Source organism: Globicephala melas, chromosome 8, assembly GCF_963455315.2.
Source record: "Globicephala melas chromosome 8, mGloMel1.2, whole genome shotgun sequence".
Classification (NCBI taxonomy): Eukaryota; Metazoa; Chordata; class Mammalia; order Artiodactyla; family Delphinidae; genus Globicephala; species Globicephala melas.
In genome coordinates, this window is record NC_083321.1 from 37112838 (window position 1) to 37130441 (window position 17604).

The 17604-nt window shown below is 49.8% G+C and overlaps 1 protein-coding gene across 1 annotated transcript in view; it reads left to right on the plus strand.

Annotated features, from left to right (window-relative positions):
* Window positions 1-17604, plus strand: part of PTPN5 (protein tyrosine phosphatase non-receptor type 5) — a 55424-nt gene that overhangs the window by 3759 nt on the left and 34061 nt on the right. Inside the window, exon 2 of the mRNA XM_060303436.1 lies at window positions 11124-11273. The gene's annotated coding sequence lies outside the window, so the exon portion shown is untranslated. The remainder of the gene's footprint in view (window positions 1-11123; window positions 11274-17604) is intronic.

A 17604-nucleotide genomic window follows, 5' to 3' on the forward strand; every position in this document is an offset into this window, starting at 1 on the left:
CTGCCCCATGGAGAACAGATTGGAGGGGGAGAGCCTGCTGGCAGGGAGCCCAGGTAGGAAACAATGACAGCGGTATAGGTAAGAGTTAAGGAGGGTTTGGATAGGGGAGATGGGGGGCGAGGGGTTGTAAGAATGAAGAGAAAGAGGCGTTGAAGCAGGAGGCTACAGTGTCACCAGAGCTGGCAGCGGATTGGATGTGGGAGTGGAGGGAGGGAGGAATGAGAAGTGACGGCAAGGTTTGGAGCCTGAGTGGCTGGGCATCCATTCTCAGACAGAGCCCAGCGGGAGGGGGAAGGGGAGGCTCAGGAGTGAGGGCCATGATCTGACAGGGTACCAGAATGACTCCTGCAAAGCTGGCTCACCGAGCACCCCAAAGTGTCCAGGGCCAGTTGCTTCCTTCCTCCTTCATTCATTCACTTATTATCCAAATACATAGAAACATCTGTTACATGTGAGGCTGTTCACAGGCTCTAGGGATACATTGCTGAAAAAGATGAACTTCTTGTCCGAGCTCTACCAAGGGAGACAGAAAAGAAAACGTAAGCAAACTATAACATTTCAAGAGGTGAGCAATGCTCTGGAGATAAATAAAGCAGGATGAGGGTTGACTGTGGGGGAAGAGATTTACCTTTAAAAAGAATTGTCTTCAAGGAAGTGGCATTTGAACAAAGACCTGAATGAAGTGAGGAAGTGACCTTGGGGAAGAGCATTCTGAGAAAAGGAGACCGCAAGTGCAAAGGCCCTGGGGGTAGGAATAGCTTGGTGTTTTCAGGGAACAGCAAGTGTGGCCGGAAAACATAGGTCAAGAGGGAGGGTGGAAAGGAAAACGGTAGGAGAGAGGGGCAGGCCCAGATTACATAGGTGCTTACAGGCCTGAGGAATAAGAGGTCGTATGATGTTAATGAGTACAAGAGAACTGGAGTCCTGTTCTCCTTGTGTTCGTCATGCCTAGAAAACCAAGCCCGACACTCAGCAGTGGCTCACTAAATAATTGTCTAATGAATGAATGTTGGAAACCACCATTTATGTACGAAGCCTCCTATCTTGGACTAAATAAAGTTGTTGTAGCATAGTAAGGGCATAAGTAAGCTATGTATGATAAAAATGATAAAGCTCAGATGATTTGAATATCTGTGATGTCATTCAAGGATGAAAATTTGAGTCACGTCTGTATGTTCAGTATGGCTGACTAAGGCGAAAAAGTAAAACATACCTGAAATGACTGTAAAACAATTAAAATGGTAACATTTTTTGGTCTTCCCTCATCCCCTTTCCAGTGCAAATATACAACCTTCTGGCTTCATTTCAAATTTTCCCTTGTGCAACTCTTATGCCCTCAGCCATTTCCCTTGTAGAGATTTTAAAGAAACTCATCTCTAGCCCAAAGGCCCATATTTGCAGGACAAGGAATTATCATCTTCAATAACTTGACAGATTCCCAAAAATGGCAGAGAGGGCAGTGGGGAAAGAGAAACTATTTACAGAAGTATAAATTCTTTAAGCACCCAATTAATTGTTTAAATGGATCTATAAGTGCGAATGGAAAAACTCCAGAAGATGGTTAATTGTTTAAAGCTTTCTGTCTGCATTCAGTTGGACACAGGGTGTGTGTGAACATTTCAAAACGTATGGCACTCTTTACCAAAAATTGAACTCACACACCAGGAAATATGTTCTTACCAGTGTGGGTCAGCGCAGCTATCTGTGTGTAAGTACCTGTGTTCAATCCGAAGTTTACTACTAATTAAGTGACCTGGGGCAAGGTCCTTCCCCTCTCCCAAACTGTTTCCCCATGTCTAGGAGGTAGGGCTTGGGCTTCTAGGGCCCCTATGGCACTAAGCACTACGGTCTGTGATATCTGTAGGCCCACACTGTTGTCTTCCTGGAGGACAGTGACCACTGTCACAGTGTGGGCCTGTGGCTCCTTGTGGCACTCAGACGATTTGGTGGATGGGAGGTAGACAGGCAGTCCTGTCACAGAGGAGACGGGATGCTTCCATCAAGCAGACAGAGCCAGATACTAGGCTGGACCTTCTGAGAGGGCAAGTTGACAGGTAGTCTAAGTCTTCTTAGGATCATAGACTCTTTAGGTGCCCTGGTCCAAATTCCATCTGATTCTGCATGTTTTTTCACCTCTAGGAACTGGAAACTCAGGTCAGCTGAAGAAAAAAACTAAAAACCCATTGAGGTTTTGAACAGTACCATCATCAAAAAGCTCTTCCTTACCTTAAACCATGGCATTACGGAAAATAAGGTCTTCCCCCATTCTTCAATATCATCCCCATCTTTTTTGCATCTGGTGAGACGTGAGACAAGCACCTTGGCCACCAATATCTGGGAAAGCTCCAGAATTCCCCAGACTCTTAGACAGAAGAAAGCTTTTCCCACTCAGCGGCGGCACATAGAATAAAAGCCACCCTCCTTCCTGTGTCCCCCTTGAAGCAGCCTTGACGCAAGTTTCCATACCTGGGGTGTGGCATGCTGAGTTGGGAAGGGATCTCCTCGAGCTAGATGCAGGGGATCCACAATTTGTAAGCGAGCAAGCATCTTGGTGAGAATTCCTAACTTTGAGCTAATGTAGGGGATAAACTGTTCTTGGCCAAGTCTGGTTCCTGTTACTGTGATTGCAGATACAGACCCTGAATTGCCCTTCCTTTGCATGGTGAGGTGGTTGGTTGACGTCATTACAGAGACATACCAAGCTTTGATATGTCTTTCTTAAGAGTGGAAATGTTCCCTTTCTCCCCCAACTCTCTGGAAGCCGCTCAGGAGGGATTCAGTGGACTTCAGTGGTGGGTGGCATGTGGCTGTCTGAAGTGGACTCCAAAGATTGTATATTTCATTATCTGCCTAAGAGTGTGCCAGCCTTTGAAAAATAAATTACACTGTAAAAATAACACAACCTACTATAGAACAACTGTAAAATGAACCACGATTTTATATGTCCCATTCTGTTTCTTCTATAGATCTGTATCTTTTATAGTTGAAATGAGTCCACATCTAGTTTTGTACCCAACATTTTTCACTTAACATTTTCCCTGTAACTTCTGTACTCATACATGACCTTCTTCTATCCTCAATGGCTTCCATACTTTACTTAATCATTTCTTAATTGGTGGACATAGCAGTGAACATCTTCAAGCACACAGCTTTTCCATCTCAGATTCTCAAGGCATCTGATTTAAGCATCCCCAATAGTGTATGACAGGACCCGGGGGAGGGGGAAAAAAGAGCACAAGGTTAAAGTACATGTCGTCTGTGGACAGATGCAGGTTGATTTCATGGATACAGAGGACGTGGTCCTGGGTCCTGGGGTAGAAAGAAAACAATGGACACCAGAGCTGGAGCCATGGAGAGGATGGAGAGGGACATTATGGGCCGGGAGGCCAAAGTCACAGAGCGCTGAGGGTGTGATGGAGGAGTGTCAGATTTCAGATGGAGTCCCTCCAACATTTTATTGATTTGTTTTGGTGTGCCTTTTAAAAATTACGGTGCAATACATAAAATTTACTATTTTAACCATTTTAAGTATATAGTTCTGTAGCACTAAATACATTCACATTGTTGTGCAACCGTCATCACCATCTACCCATAGAGCTCTTTTCATCTTGAGGAACTGAAACTCTGTACCCATTAAACAATAACTCCTTCATTCTCCCCTCCCCGCAGCCTCTGGTAACCTCTCTTCTACTTTCTATGAATTCACATGTTCTAGGTACCTCATGTAAGTGGAATCATATACCATTTGTCCTTTTGTGTCTAGCTTATTTCCCTTAGCATAATGTTTTCAGGCTTCATCCGTGTTGTAGTGTGTGTCGGAATTTCCTTCCTTTTTAAGGCTGAATAATAGTCCGTTGTACGTATATAACACATTTGCTTATCCGTTCATCTGTTGATGGACACTTGGGTTGCTTCCACCTTTTGACTATTGTGAATGATGGAATAATGCTGTTATGAACGTTGATATACAGGTATCTGCTTGAGCCCCTGCTTCCAGTTATTTGGGGTATATACCTAGAAGTGGAATTGCTGGATCAAATGATAAATGTGTATTTAATTTTTTGAGGAACCACGGGGTGCTTTTTATTAAGGATTTTTGTGTACTCATCAAAAAAGACCACTAAGTGAAGTCTTAGGACTGGAGGGTCCAGGAAGAACCCATTCATTTTTTTAAGTAAATTTTGTGTAGGTTTCTGCATGGCATGAGGGAGGAGACAGACAAGGGAACAGAATACAAATGAATCCACCCTCCATTTCTGAAGAATTATTGTGATTTAGAGGCATTGTGAGTGGGAAAAGAAAGCTCTCAGGAGAGATCTTGGGGATGGAATTCATTCATGCACGCAGGTATTCACTGTTCCAGGAAATCCACACGCCATGAGGACCTTGCCCACAAGGAGCTTGTGTGTGTCCGTTGGGAGCACCAGAGAGTAACCGGGCAACAGTGGTCTGTACTGACGCTCGGTACAGTAATCTGAAATACTAACTTTTCTGAGTGCTTACTACGTTATCTCACCTAATCTTTATCACAGTTCATTGCACAAGGTTTTTATTATCCTCAGCTTATCGATAAGGAAATAGACTCAGAGAGCTTAAGTAACTTGCCAGGAGCACACAGCAAGTAAGTGGCAGAGCCAGAATTCACACCTAGGTAGTAATTGTGCTTTGGTGATGAGCTGAGGGCTGTGGGGACACAGCAGAGGCACCTGCCCAGCGTGGTGGTCAGGGAAGGCTTCCTGAAGGAAGGTGTCAGGCAAGCGTTTTACTGTAAGTTGGCTGTGTTCTTCTTTTGCCCATGATTTCAGAGCATGGCTTTTGGTAGCAGCAGCAGCAGTATCCAGCCCTGCTTCCCGTGACTCCGGTCTCCCAGGGCGCCCCGCCTCCTTGAGACTGCATTTCAGAGGAAGGTGATCGCAGTCAGCATCCCTGGTGCTTATCACGAGGCAGGGAGGCCAGAGGTGGGATGTGTCCTTTTCCCTCTGACATTTGCCGCCTCTGACTTCCTTAGCTGGCCTCCTTCTGGGATGCCTTAGAGGGACATCCCAGGGCACCTCCTGGGCCTGGGCAGCTTCGGGCCAGTGGGCTGGAGTTGGCCAAATATAAGGCCCAGGAGTGGCAGTGGAGGTCATATGTCCACCTCTGTGTCACTTCACACCCAAGATACCTGGACCTTGTGGGCTCCCATCACCTCAAAAGCCCCGTCTTCCCAGAACCCAGACGTAGCCAGTTCTTTCTGCTCTTTGAACCCCTTGTAGCTCCCCGTGGCCTACAGCAGTGTTCCTCAACAGGGACCCTGCTGGCCTTTGGGTGGGGGAGTTCTTTGTTATGACAGCATCCCTGGCCACTCCCCTGAATATTTCCCAGGAGGACCCTTCAGTCATTGTGACAAGCAAGAACGCTCACACGCATTTTTAAGGTCTGTTTTACGAATGAGAAGATGTACAGACCTTCAGCGTTCCATTCAGTGAGTTTCAACGATTGTATGAAGTTGAATAACCATCACCGGGCTTGAGATGTGGAACATTTCCATCATCCCGCAAAGTCCCTTCTTTCTCCTTCCCAGTCAGTACCTGCCCTCAGAGGTAACCATTGTTGCCGTCTCTGTCTGACTCGTGGCATGCGGTCTTTTGTGTCATCTGTGTTGTTGCACCCTCACCCTCCCTGACACACACACAGATCTCTAGATGCCAACTAGAATGACGGTCCCTGCCTTAATCTAACTAAGGAAAAGTGGGCTGTGAGTTAAAGTCAGTGTGTGTTCGCCAGATGCGCGAAGCCCTCTGCCGTGTGATGTGAGGCCCCTCACCTGCCCGCTGTCCAGTCACACTGAGGTGCCCGCCTTCTCCCAGCTCACCTTGCCCTCTCACTTCTCCTGGCCTTTGCCCCTGCAGTGTTCTCTGCCTGGGACATCCTCCCCACTGTCTGGTGAACTCTGCTTGTCCTTGAGATGCTCAGACATCACCTCCCTGTCCAGCTTCCCAGACTCTCCCTTTCGCCCTCCCAGGCACTCGCGTTACACAGCCTCTGTTGACAGTTGGCACAAATTTGACTCTGCTCACAAGACTGCAAGCTGGTTGAGGGCAGGGACTACGACTTAGTCATCTGGAGATCCTCGCAGGCCCAACATACCGAGCCTGATGGTAAAGACACGGATCTAAGATTACAGCAGGTCTTGTCTCAAGGTTACTTAGAGGCAGATTGGGTCTAAAATAACTGTGCAAAATATATCCCCAAAATACTGTCTGAAATTGTTCAAAGAAAGGTGATGAAAAAAGACAGTGTAATCTTTGACTACAGATGAAAAATGTAGCGTTAAACTCACTGCCAGTGAGGCAGAGACCTCCAGCCCTTCCCGCAGAGGACCTGGCATCATGGGAAATGGATGGGCATTGATGAGTGCAAAGCAGTACAGCTCAGGGAGCCAAGGGGATGGGCAAAAGAGTAGAGTTAGTCATGGGAGGCCGCCTGGAGGAGGTGAGTTCCAAGGGTTTTTCAAAGAGGAGTCTGTTGAGCCAGAGAGTTACATAATCGCGAAATCTATAGAGAGCCTTAAAGCATGATCCAAGGCAGCCTGGATCATGGTCTGATCTGTCCTCTTCTGACTGTGGTCCTGAGTCTCACGTAGCGGCCCTTCCCTCCCCTTTCACTCCTTTTAACTCACTTCTTCCTTCCCTCTTTTCTACTGTTTAGTCGCTCCTTCCCATCTTCCTTCTAAACTTGAATGTGCAGAAAGAGCTGGATGTACCTTGCCTGGCCTTCCATCCCTCCTTCTCTGCCCTGGACTCCCTGTCTTGGGGGTTATAGAAGGAGGCTCATCCCTTGCCCCCTCCCAGCCTGGGCAGCACACAGAAGCCAAGTTTATGGACAGGAGAGGGAGGGTGCAGCCCAGGGTGGAGTGTGGTCCATTTTGAGGTGCCAAGTTACAAATCAAAACGGTGGGGGAAGAATTCAGCCAGAAGAGAGGTCAACGCGCCCTAGACTCCCCGGGGAGGCTTCCTGGAGGCGGCATGAGCTGAGGCAGGCCCTGGAGGAGCAGGGGCCACATCTTGGAGGAGAAGAGCAGGGAGCCCTGTCCAGGAAGGAGGAATGGGGGAAACGAGCTGAGAAGCAAGAGTGGGCGTGGCTGGGAGGCGGGGCAATACACATGGCGGAGGAGGATTTGGGGAATCCTACCATCAGGTTTCAGTTCTTGGCGCCCCACCTTCCTGAGGGCTCTGGGTCTGACCCTGGGGACCTGGAAACAGCCCGGGGCTCTCCAGAGGGGAGGGGATGGTTCTCCCGGAGAGTCCCTGCTCATCCTCAAGCTGGTCTCTCCTGCGTCGTTCTCATTAGCTCCAGAACACCTGGCAGAGCCTGAGGAAGAAGGAGACAGAGCTTTGTAGCCGATGGCACTGCCTGGCTCCCGTGCCGGGTTGACTTAGAGGGCACCAGGAGATGCAGCTTCAAGCCAGGTCAGCTGTGGTGACGAGGAGGAAGTCAGCCCTGGGTCGCCTCATACTTTGTGCGCTTCAGTCACTTCCTCGGTCATTACCACAACCCTGCGGCCAGCAGCTCCTATTGCTTCCATGGCCCAGAGGAAGAAACCGAGGCTCAGAGAAGTTAGGACACTGGTCCAGGGCCCCATGGGGAGAGGGTGGCAGAGCACAGCGTTTCACCGGTGTCTCTTGGCCTCCGAATCCATGCTATTTTGCAGAGGACCGTGGCTGCCTTAAGGTATGCAGCCTCAGAATGGCCAGTCTGTTGTGTATCGAGGCATTCCACCAGTGACGGAAGAGTCTGTTGACAGCTCACCCCAGGCCTCAGGTTTCCAGACCCTTTTCAACCTTGATTCCTGGTCCCCTCTTCTTTTTTTTTTTTTTTTTCCTCTTTCCCATTCCGTTCAGCTTCCTGGCTCACACTCTGTTCTCTCTCCTGGCAAAGATGCCTCAGACCTAGCTAAAGTTTCCAAACAGCCTCTGCCTCCCAGGCCCTGCCTCTGACTGTTTGCCTGATTCTTTTACCAAACCCTGAAGTGCCAGGATCTTCCCAACCTGAGCACAGAAGGGTTAAATCAGAGGCTGAGTGTGAGGCCCTGATAGAGGACCAGACCCCCCAGGGAGGTATGGCAGGAGCTAGAGGTTTCCCTAGCTGCAGGTGGGAGCAGACCTAGCTCTGCACCCCAGCTCTCCCCTCTGTAAGTGCATACGAGCCCTATGAGAAGTGGTTTTGTAAGCGACGAAGAGCAGAGCAGATGCCAGACAGGATCTTCATGGACGATCCAGACCAAGGCACAGGCAGCCCTGGCATCGAAGCCCAGGGTTGGCATCAGGGACGTCTAGGGCTAAAACCAGAGACAGGTAGAGACCAGAAGCACAAGATCATTTGTGATCAGGGTGGGTGTATAACCAGCAGTGCCCCCTCCCAAGTGGGGGGGGGGCAGAGCTGTAAGAGTGGACAAGGCCTCAGTCCTAGAAGGCAGACGACCAAGACAGAGACTCTGCCTGCCAGAGCGTCAGGCGGAAAGCCAGGGGCTGGGATGGGGCCAGTGTCTGAGCCAGACAAGCAGCAGTGAGACTGAGTGTTGTGAAAACTCTTAACAGTAATATTAGTTACCACTTACATGGTACGCTCTGTGCTAGGAACTCTTATTGTAAGAGTTTTATGTTTTCTCATCTCAATAATATTTTGAGTTAGGTACTACTACTGTGTACCTATAATATTTTGAGTTAGGTCCATTTTACAGATGAGAAAACTGAGGCACAGAGAGTTTGAGCAAAACTCCTCATCTCCTCCAAGACTGGGAGCATGACCCTTCACATTCATAGCTTGAAATCAGCCATGGTGGGAGCCTTTACACCCGGGAAATCAGCAAATGCCACAAATCATGGCATTTTAATTTTTTATTTATTTTAAAAGATTCTTTTGTCTGAGAACCAGTTTACTAGCACACCACCAGACTCATCCCAGAGCCTCCGTGGACCTCACCTATGGGAGAGAAGTCCTGTATTAACTGAGAAGCAGGCAACGCCTGACACACTAGACGACAGCATTTTTAGGAGTTTACTGGGCCCTGTCTAAGCATTTTGCATGCATCTCATATAAAAACTTCATGTGAGGATCAAAATTCATTTAATCTCCGTAAGAACCCTCTGAAGTGTAGACACTGCTTTCCTCATTTCACAGATGAGGAACCTGAGGCACGGGGAAGTCAAGTATCTTGTCCAAGATCAGGCAGCCAGTGAGGGAGCCTTGATTCAGACTCGGGCAGCCCAATCCCAAAGCCTGCGCTTTGTGGCGTTTTTAATGAGCCATATATAAATGCTCAAACCCTAGCTTACTTTTCATTTATTTTTTCAAGAATAGGTCTTGAATATCTGTCTGCTGCCAGCTAGGGTATTAAATACAGGAAACAGGAACGTCCACATCAGAGGCCACACACCTAGCGGTTTCACTAAAGCCTGGGCCTGGGGTTGAGGCAAACGGAGTTTGAAGCCTGCCTCTGCAGCCTACCAACTGGGTGACCTTGAGCAAGTGACTCAGTCTCTCCAAGTCCTTATCTCCACATGTGTAGGAGGGGGCTAACGGTGTTTTAGTTCATAGGGTTTTGGTGAAGGATGAGTGATGTAATACATGTACAGCACTTGGCAAGGCATCCAGCACTCAGTAAGCACTCAGTAAAAGGAGGCTGCCGTGATTATAATCCACAGGTTTGTGTTCCGGTAGCTCCATGTGAGGTGGCGATACAGGCATCAACGATAATCACCGAGGGACTTCCCTGGCAGTCCAGTGGTTAAGACTCTGCACTTCCATGGCAGGGGGCACGGGTTCGATCCCGGGTCGGGGAACTAAGATCCCGCATGCCACGTGGCATGGCCAAAAATAAAATGAAAAAATAAAATAAGTTTTTAAAACAATAGATGATCACCGAATAGAGTCTGAGAACAGAAGGCAGGTATCTAGTTCTTCCTAAGGGAGGGTTCTGCTGAAGGGGTCACATTTGAACAGGGTCTTGAAAGGGTCTTAAAGAGTTTTCCAAGCAGAGGAGGGAAAAGGGGGCTTTTCCCTGAAGGGAAAAGTGCATTCCAAGGTATCATAAGTAGGAGCAAGCATCTAACAGAATGGAAATACCAGACCAGCCCCCTCCTGAGAGGTGTGATCACGCCTTCACATTTGTAATTGTTTCCTCCTTGTAAATTAAACTGTATACCTGGAGTATGGGGAGTGCAGAAAGAGGGAGCAGAAGGGGGATGTTTTCAGAATCTTGCAGAGCAGATGGTTAAACCAGATGACCTTTGAACTCTGAAATCCCGCTGTTTGATTGATCATCTCTGGGCTCCTGTCCACCACACGGATAGGACTGTCCTCAGTACATACTGATCCACACAGCTGAGCTGGGCCTCCATGAGTAACTGGCTGGGGTGGGAACACCTTCCCCACTTGAAGGTTGGGCAGCCTCTGCCCCAGGCTGCATGGGCCAAGGGCTTGCTTCCCTGGTGCTGGGAGCACCCTCTGCTGCTTCCCTGCCACTCCACCACCTCCGCCTCATCAAACCTTGAGAGCCCCAGAATTGAAACTTGACCTTAAGGAAAGGCCCTTAAAAGTCATTAAATTCGATTCCTTTGATTTTCATTTGTGGCTACTGACACTCAGATTAGAGGAAATGACTGGATCAAGGTCCTACGGTGGCCTAGGACTAGAGCCCAGGGCTGCTGGGTCCTTGGCCATTGGAGCACATTTGTTCCTCCAGTAATGGAGCACAGCTGCCACCATCATGCACACTCTCCACTCCAGCCAGTCTCCCAAGGAGGGCTTCCGGGGCCGCTGCTTCAGGTGGAGAAGCCTGAGGTCGGGGTCCAGGGCAGCACTTCCTGTTGTTCTGTTCCTGGGGAGGACACACAAGGTAATGGCCCCGCAGCAGTGAGCTCCTTCAGAGCCCTGGGGACTGGAGTCTCCCTCAGGCTCCTTCAATGACTCACCCACTGTGAGAGTCTAGCACAGTCACTTCACCCCCTGAGCCTCAGTTTCTTCATCTGTAAAATGGGATGATGCCCAAAGACCTATGGTGAGGATTTTTCAAAGAACATCTATAACGCAACTGCTGTAGTCTGCTGTTACGTTCGTGTTCACTCTCTTCCTATTTTCAGAGTGTTGTTAACAACGAAGGCTGAAAGCCAGAAGAGAAGAGAGCTGAGGAATATGGGCGGCAAGAAGCAGATCTGTCATTACTAGCGTTGTGGCCTTGGGCAGGTCACTGCACTTCTGTGGATCTCTATTTTCTCATCTAGAAACTACAGGTAATGATAGTATGTTCCTTCTAGGGCTGTTGTGAGAATTAAGGTCTGCCTTATGTCTCTGGGAAAAAGGGGAGGGAGGAGGAAGACACGAAGAAATAACATCACAAGTGAGCACCTCGGTAAATCTCCCTGTCCGTACTCCCTTCCCACATGCCCTTGTCAGACTGAATTTCTTTCCATTCCTTGAGTGTGCCCTGCTTCCCCTCAACTCCAGGCCCATTCATGGGCCCTCCTTCTGCCCGGCGCACCCCAGCTGCTCCTCTCTCACTCCACAGCTTCTGACCGCCGCTCCTCCTTCATGTCTCATCAGAGATCCCTTCCTGGGAATCTTCCCTGACTCCTCTGCCTCACTGGGGGCCTCACCAGCATCCCCACAGCACCCTGCATTTCTCCCATCAAACGGGCCACCTGTGTTCATTGCCTTTTGCTTACCTGCACTGCCCCACTGTGCCGTGAGAGCGTGTACTTCATTGTATCCCCAGGGCCTCACCCCGTGGCCTGCACGTAGTAGGTGTTTGGTAAACACTAGCCAAACACGTGAATGTTCCAGTCCCTGAATCGGACTCACAAGAAAGATGGAAAACTCTGTTGCCGAACCACCCCCACCCCTTTGCAAGCTGGGCCTCTCCAGCACCCTTCCATCTTCCCTTCCCTGGGGTGCCTGCCAGGCCCATGCCCCAGTCTCCCACCAACAGAGCAAGTTGGAGAAGGCATCATTCATCTGGGCACATCCCAAGCGGAGAACACTCAGACCCTGTGTTTGGGATCCAGAACACTCCGAGTTTGCAGTCTGCTCAGACGTGGGGACAGATGGCTGGACAGTGGACAGCTGGGCAGGGAGGGTAGGCAGCTTGGCAGGATGGAAATAGCAGTGAACTAAGCATTGGGAGTCCTGGGCTCGGAGCCTGTTTGTTCCACTAGTTTGCGGCATGCATCAGTCTGAGCTCTGTGGTTGCCAGCAACAGAAACTGACTAACTTAGGCAGGAAGGCTGCGTGTTACAAGGCTTTGGGGTGTGACACAGAGTGACCTCTGGTCTTGGACCCTCCCTGTAGCAAGGGACAAGCAGAGCACCTGGGGAAGAGGGAGGTAACTCCCAAAAGGGAATCTGGTTTAACTACCTGAAAACAATTGTTCACACCTTGTGTGACCTGAGGCAAGTCACTTAACCTCTCTTGCCTCAGTTTCCCTATTTGGATGTTCTAAAGCCGGCCTCTCTCCTCCATTCACATCTCCCATGTGCTTTGTGCTGAGAAGGCTTCCTGCCCTGGCCCCGATGGTGCCTTTCCCCATCCAGACCCCGTAGGGATGATGATGAGTGAGCGCAGTGAGCAAGCGTGTGTGTGCTTCCCTGCCGCCGCCCCAGGGAGGAGGGGCGAGGCCTCTCCACCTGCCTGCTTTGGGACACATGATTCATTTGCGTGAGGTGGTCAGCTGGTTTTCCATGAAGCCAGAATGTCCTCTGCCCCTCTACACGGAACGTGCTGATGAAAATCTGGATGGCATTATGGGTCTCTTTCCGGCCATGGTCTGGCCATCTTCTCGAGGTTGGGAAGCTCCTGGCTAGATTCTGCCCTCCCAGAACCCCAAAACCATTAATCCTGAGACCCTTCCACTGCCCTCCATTTGACCTTTAACATGTACATCAACAGGCTCGGGCCCTGAACACCCCGGATGCAGGGGGTGGCTGAGGGGGTGGGGATGCTTCTACGTCACTGGCTGCCTGGTGCGGGAGACAGGTGCACAGACAGCTAACTAAGCAGCAGAACAAAGTCAGAGGCAGAGAAGAGCGTGAGCCAGGGGTGTGGGGGCGTGGCCCAGGGATGCGAGAGCGTGATTCTTCCCGGGAGATCAGGGGGTGCTTCGTGGAAGAGGTAACACTGCAAATGAGTAAGACTTGGCAGGAGGAGGAAAGGAAACATCAGGCTGAGGTAACAGCACAAACAAAGGCCTAGAAGTGGGAGTGGACAGGTTTGAATTCAGAGAATAGGGATGTCTGGTGGGATCGGAGCTTCAGGAGGGTGGCAGAGGCTCTGAGTTGACAGTTCGGGGTGTCTAGAGGGCCCCGGGAGCCCCAGGAGCATGAAGCCCAAGGTAGAGGGCATGTCTGCCTGGGGTTGGGTCAGGAGGTTCCTGGGGGCTCAGCCTCCCACCCAGGAATCTGGCTTCAGCATCCCAGTTCCTCCTCACCCCTCACCCACCTGGGAAGAGGGCGCAAGCTCCTCTGCCCCCCTCCCCAAACCTGTCAGCTATTTCTCTGCATACGACCTGGGCAAAGCTGGCATCCGCTCCCGGATGCTTCCTGACAGCACCCACCCATCCACCGTTCCACCGCCCAGGCAGAGGTGAGGTGCTCCCAGCCCATCCCCGACAGGCCTCTGTTAGCACGCTTCTCCCAGGCCACAGCGTTAGCTGTCCTGTCTCCCCCACCAGCCCTGAGCTCCAGGAAGGTAGGTGGGCTGGTCCAGGCCAGGTCTCCAGTACCCAGCCAGGTACACATTACCTTCACACACGAATGGACAAATGACGGTGACGACGTTCAAGCTTCAAGGAGGATCTTACCACCTGACTTTATAGATGAGGCCTCAGGGGCCCAGGGTGAGAGAGGACTGCCCAAAGTCGTAAGCATGTTGGGAGCAGAGTTTAAAAGAGAAGTTTGGTTCATAGCAGTACTACTCACAGTAGCCAAAAGGTGGGAACAACCCAGGTGTCCATCAGCTGATGAATGGATGAAATATAGTTCATCCATGGAGTAGAATATTTTCCAGCCATTAAAAAGAAATAAGTACTGATACGTGCTACAACTGGGATGAACCTAGAAAATGTTATGCTAAGTGAACGGAGCCAGACCCAAAAGGCTCCTTTTGTATGATTCCATTTATATGAAATATGCAGAATAGGCAAATCTATGAGAGACAGGAAGCAGATTAGTGGTTGCCAGAGGCTGAGGGAGGGGAGAATGGGAGTGACTTCTTAATGGGTACAGGGTTTCCTTTCGGGGTGATGAAACTCTTCTGGAACTAGATAATGGTGGTGGTTGCACGGCGTTGTGAATGTATTGTATGTTTTAAAATGGTTAAAATGGTGAATTTTAGGTTATGTGAATTTCACCCCAGTTTCAAAAAAGGAGTAGATTGGGAGCAGATCAGATGCCACCAGCTGGGCCTAATGTTTATTCCTCGAACACATGCCACGGATCGCCCTTCTATAACAGACCTCCTCAGCCCAGGGGTGGGGGAGCCTGTGGCACATCTTGGTTCAGAGGAAGCCCCATGGTCAACTGGAAGAGGACAGGATTCCTGCTCAGGTGCCTCTGCTGGTGCCCGGCCTCCATCACTTCCCCATCCCACTGACCAACCTGCTTCCAGTTAATGCCAAATATTCCGTACATCTCAGGCCTCCGAGATGCTCAGCTCTTGCTCTTGCTGTTTGCACTATGAAGGAAGTTCTTTCCTTTGTGACCCTCTCATCCACCTAGAAACATCCTTTAAGAACCAGGTCCTATCTTCCCTTGCAGAAGATATCCACCCTCCGCCCCCTCACCACGAGCCAAGCTGAGCTCCCCAAGGTATCACATGCATGCAGCCTATTAAAGCAGGTGTGGGAACGATCATGTTTGCCTGTGTGTCTCCCTTGGAAGACTGGGAGCTTCGGGGGGGAAGGGCCTGGCTTGTTCACCACTGTGTTCCTAGGATAGCCCTGGTGCCTTACTCACAGGAGGTGCTCAGTAAACGCTTGTTGAATGGGGCAATGGCTTTGGAAAAGTTCTCCTCCCTCCCAGATATTCTCCATCGGTGAGGGAAGGACAGGCAGGGTGATCTCCAAGTCCCTTTATGTCTGGGGTTCTCTGGTTCTAAGAGCAGCAGTGAGGGGCCAGTGCAGCAAGTTGCTGCCTGTTGTCACAGGCCAGTTTTCTGCTCCTGTTGCCCGGCTGGTAGAAGTGGAGAAGAGGAGAGAAGGAGCCTGCAGTAATCTACTGCAAGCAGCTATTTCTGCTCTTGGCAGGGAGGAAGGAGGGCAGTTCCCAGAGACTGGGCTTCTCCATTCAGCCTGAATGGACGAGCTCTTCTCTTTGGAAATCTAATTAAAACCCTCCCCTGAACAGCCTAGACATGCAGGTTTTGGCGAGGTTGCCTGGAGTCCTTCAACTGCCCGGCCGAGAGCAGGCTCTAGCTCCATTTTCCTCTACAGACGAGAGGTGCTACTCTTTCTGCTTTCCTGATTATGAAATTAGTCATTTTCTAGGAAGCTTATTTATAGAGTCCGCTGCACACATGCAGCGCTGAGCTATTCTGAACACGGCTTGGGGCCTGGGAGGCTTAAGGTGTGAAAGCAGCTGTGAGTCACACATGGGTCCCCCTCCAGAGGTATCAGGATACCTCAGTTACCTTTTTGCACTGAGCTAGGGGCCAGGCCTTTGGGGCTGCCCTCCAGCTGGGGCGCTCTTCAAGATAAATAAAGAAAAAGGTTCAGATCGGGAGGTAGGGGGTAGGTGTTCTCCATCCCAATCCACATGGCCACCCACTCGATATATCACCTGGGACAAGTCAGACCTCGGTTCTGTGCCTCCGTTTCCTCCTCTGCTAAATGAGAGGCCTTCCCGATGTGTGATTCTGGGCCTGCTGTGGACAGTAGCTGTGGAGGAAGGTTCCAGGTGACTTCACAAAGACTGCCTTCAGGGCTTCCCTGGTGGCGCAGTGGTCGAGAGTCCGCCTGCCGATGCAGGGGACACGGGTTCGTGCCCCGGTCCGGGAAGATCCCACATGCCGTGGAGCGGCTGGGCCCGTGAGCCATGGCCGCTGAGCCTGTGCATCCGAAGCCTCTGCTCCACGACGGGAGAGGCCACAGCAGTGAGAGGCCCGTGTACCGCAAAAAAACAAAAAAAACTGCCTTCACAAAGGCAGCTCAGATGATGGCCATGTTTGAGGTTCCTGATGTTTTTCCAAGAAGGTCAGGGCAACATTCAGTTATTCAACAAGTGTTTGTTTACTTATTGAACACCTGCTGTGAACCAGGCACTATTCGAGGCTTTCAAGATACAATGGTAAATGAAACAAATGGTGGTCCCTGCCCTCCTGTCGCTTATAATCTAATGTTAGTCAAATAATGGCCTGAGTTAAAATGAAATTTCAAACTCTGTCAAGTGCTGTGAGTAAAAAGTACTGGGAAGAAAATAGCTAGTGGGAAGCAGCCGTATAGCACAGGGAGATCAGCTGGATGTTTTGTGACCACCTAGAGGGGTGGGATAGGGAGGGTGGGAGGGAGATGCAAGAGGGAGGAGATATGGGGATAGATGTATATGTATAGCTGATTTACTTTGTTATAAAGCAGAAACTAACACACCATTGTAAAGCAATTATACTTCAATAAAGATGTTTAAAAAAAACAAAAGTACTGGGAAGTAGAGCTCCTGGAGCGGGTGGGGGGCTCTCCAGGCAGGGAGAAAAACACGTGCAAAGGCATCATGAAGGAAAGAGCCTGTCCCAGTGTAGCTAGAGTGCAGAGGTTAACGGGGAAAGGGGCATGAAATAAAGTTAGAGGGATGAACAAGGGTTAGACCATTCAAGATCTGATAAACCATGTCAAAGGTTGCCATTGCCTTTGTTCCAAGTGTAATAGGATGCCATTCAAGTATTTTTTTAAGGAAAGTTATATGATAAACGTTGAGTTGTGAAAAAGTTCTAGCTCAGGCCTGCCTCATCCAGATGTACAGGTTGTAAAGTGCACAACCTATGAAGCCGTATGTATTGGAGCCATATGGAGAATGTTTTGGAGGCCAGGCTGAGTGGATGCCAGAGACCAGTTAAAAGACTGCCACAGTAATCTAGGCAAGAGATGCTGCCCTGGGCCAAGATGTAGGTAGTGAAGAGGGAGAAAAGTGGAGAGACTCAGGAGACATTTAAAGGGCCTTGAAGATAGCAGCCCTCTCTCCATAGGAGAGCTGGGCCCTGGGATTTGGGATTCTCAGAGACCCTGCCAATTGGAGTGAGGAAAAAATAAAACAATTGCCAATTGAGAGCAGAAGATGTCAGAATGAAAATGGTCACCATCCTTAACCTGGCCTGTCTGCCCTTCATGGATTCCGATCTGCAGCTGGGCCTGGAATCAGCCTCAGGACCAGTCCGAGAGGCAGGATTGCAGGACTAGTGGGTGGAGAGGCAGCTGACCTCCTGAACTTCTTGGAAGTATTATGCTAGCAAGTATTATGCTAGCAATAATAGCAAGTATTATGCTAGCTAGCTAGTATTATGCTAGCTGTATTAAAGTTTCTTCTGGTTGCCAATTTCAGAAATCAGATGCTGTTGGTTTGAGCTAAAATGTTGGAATTTATT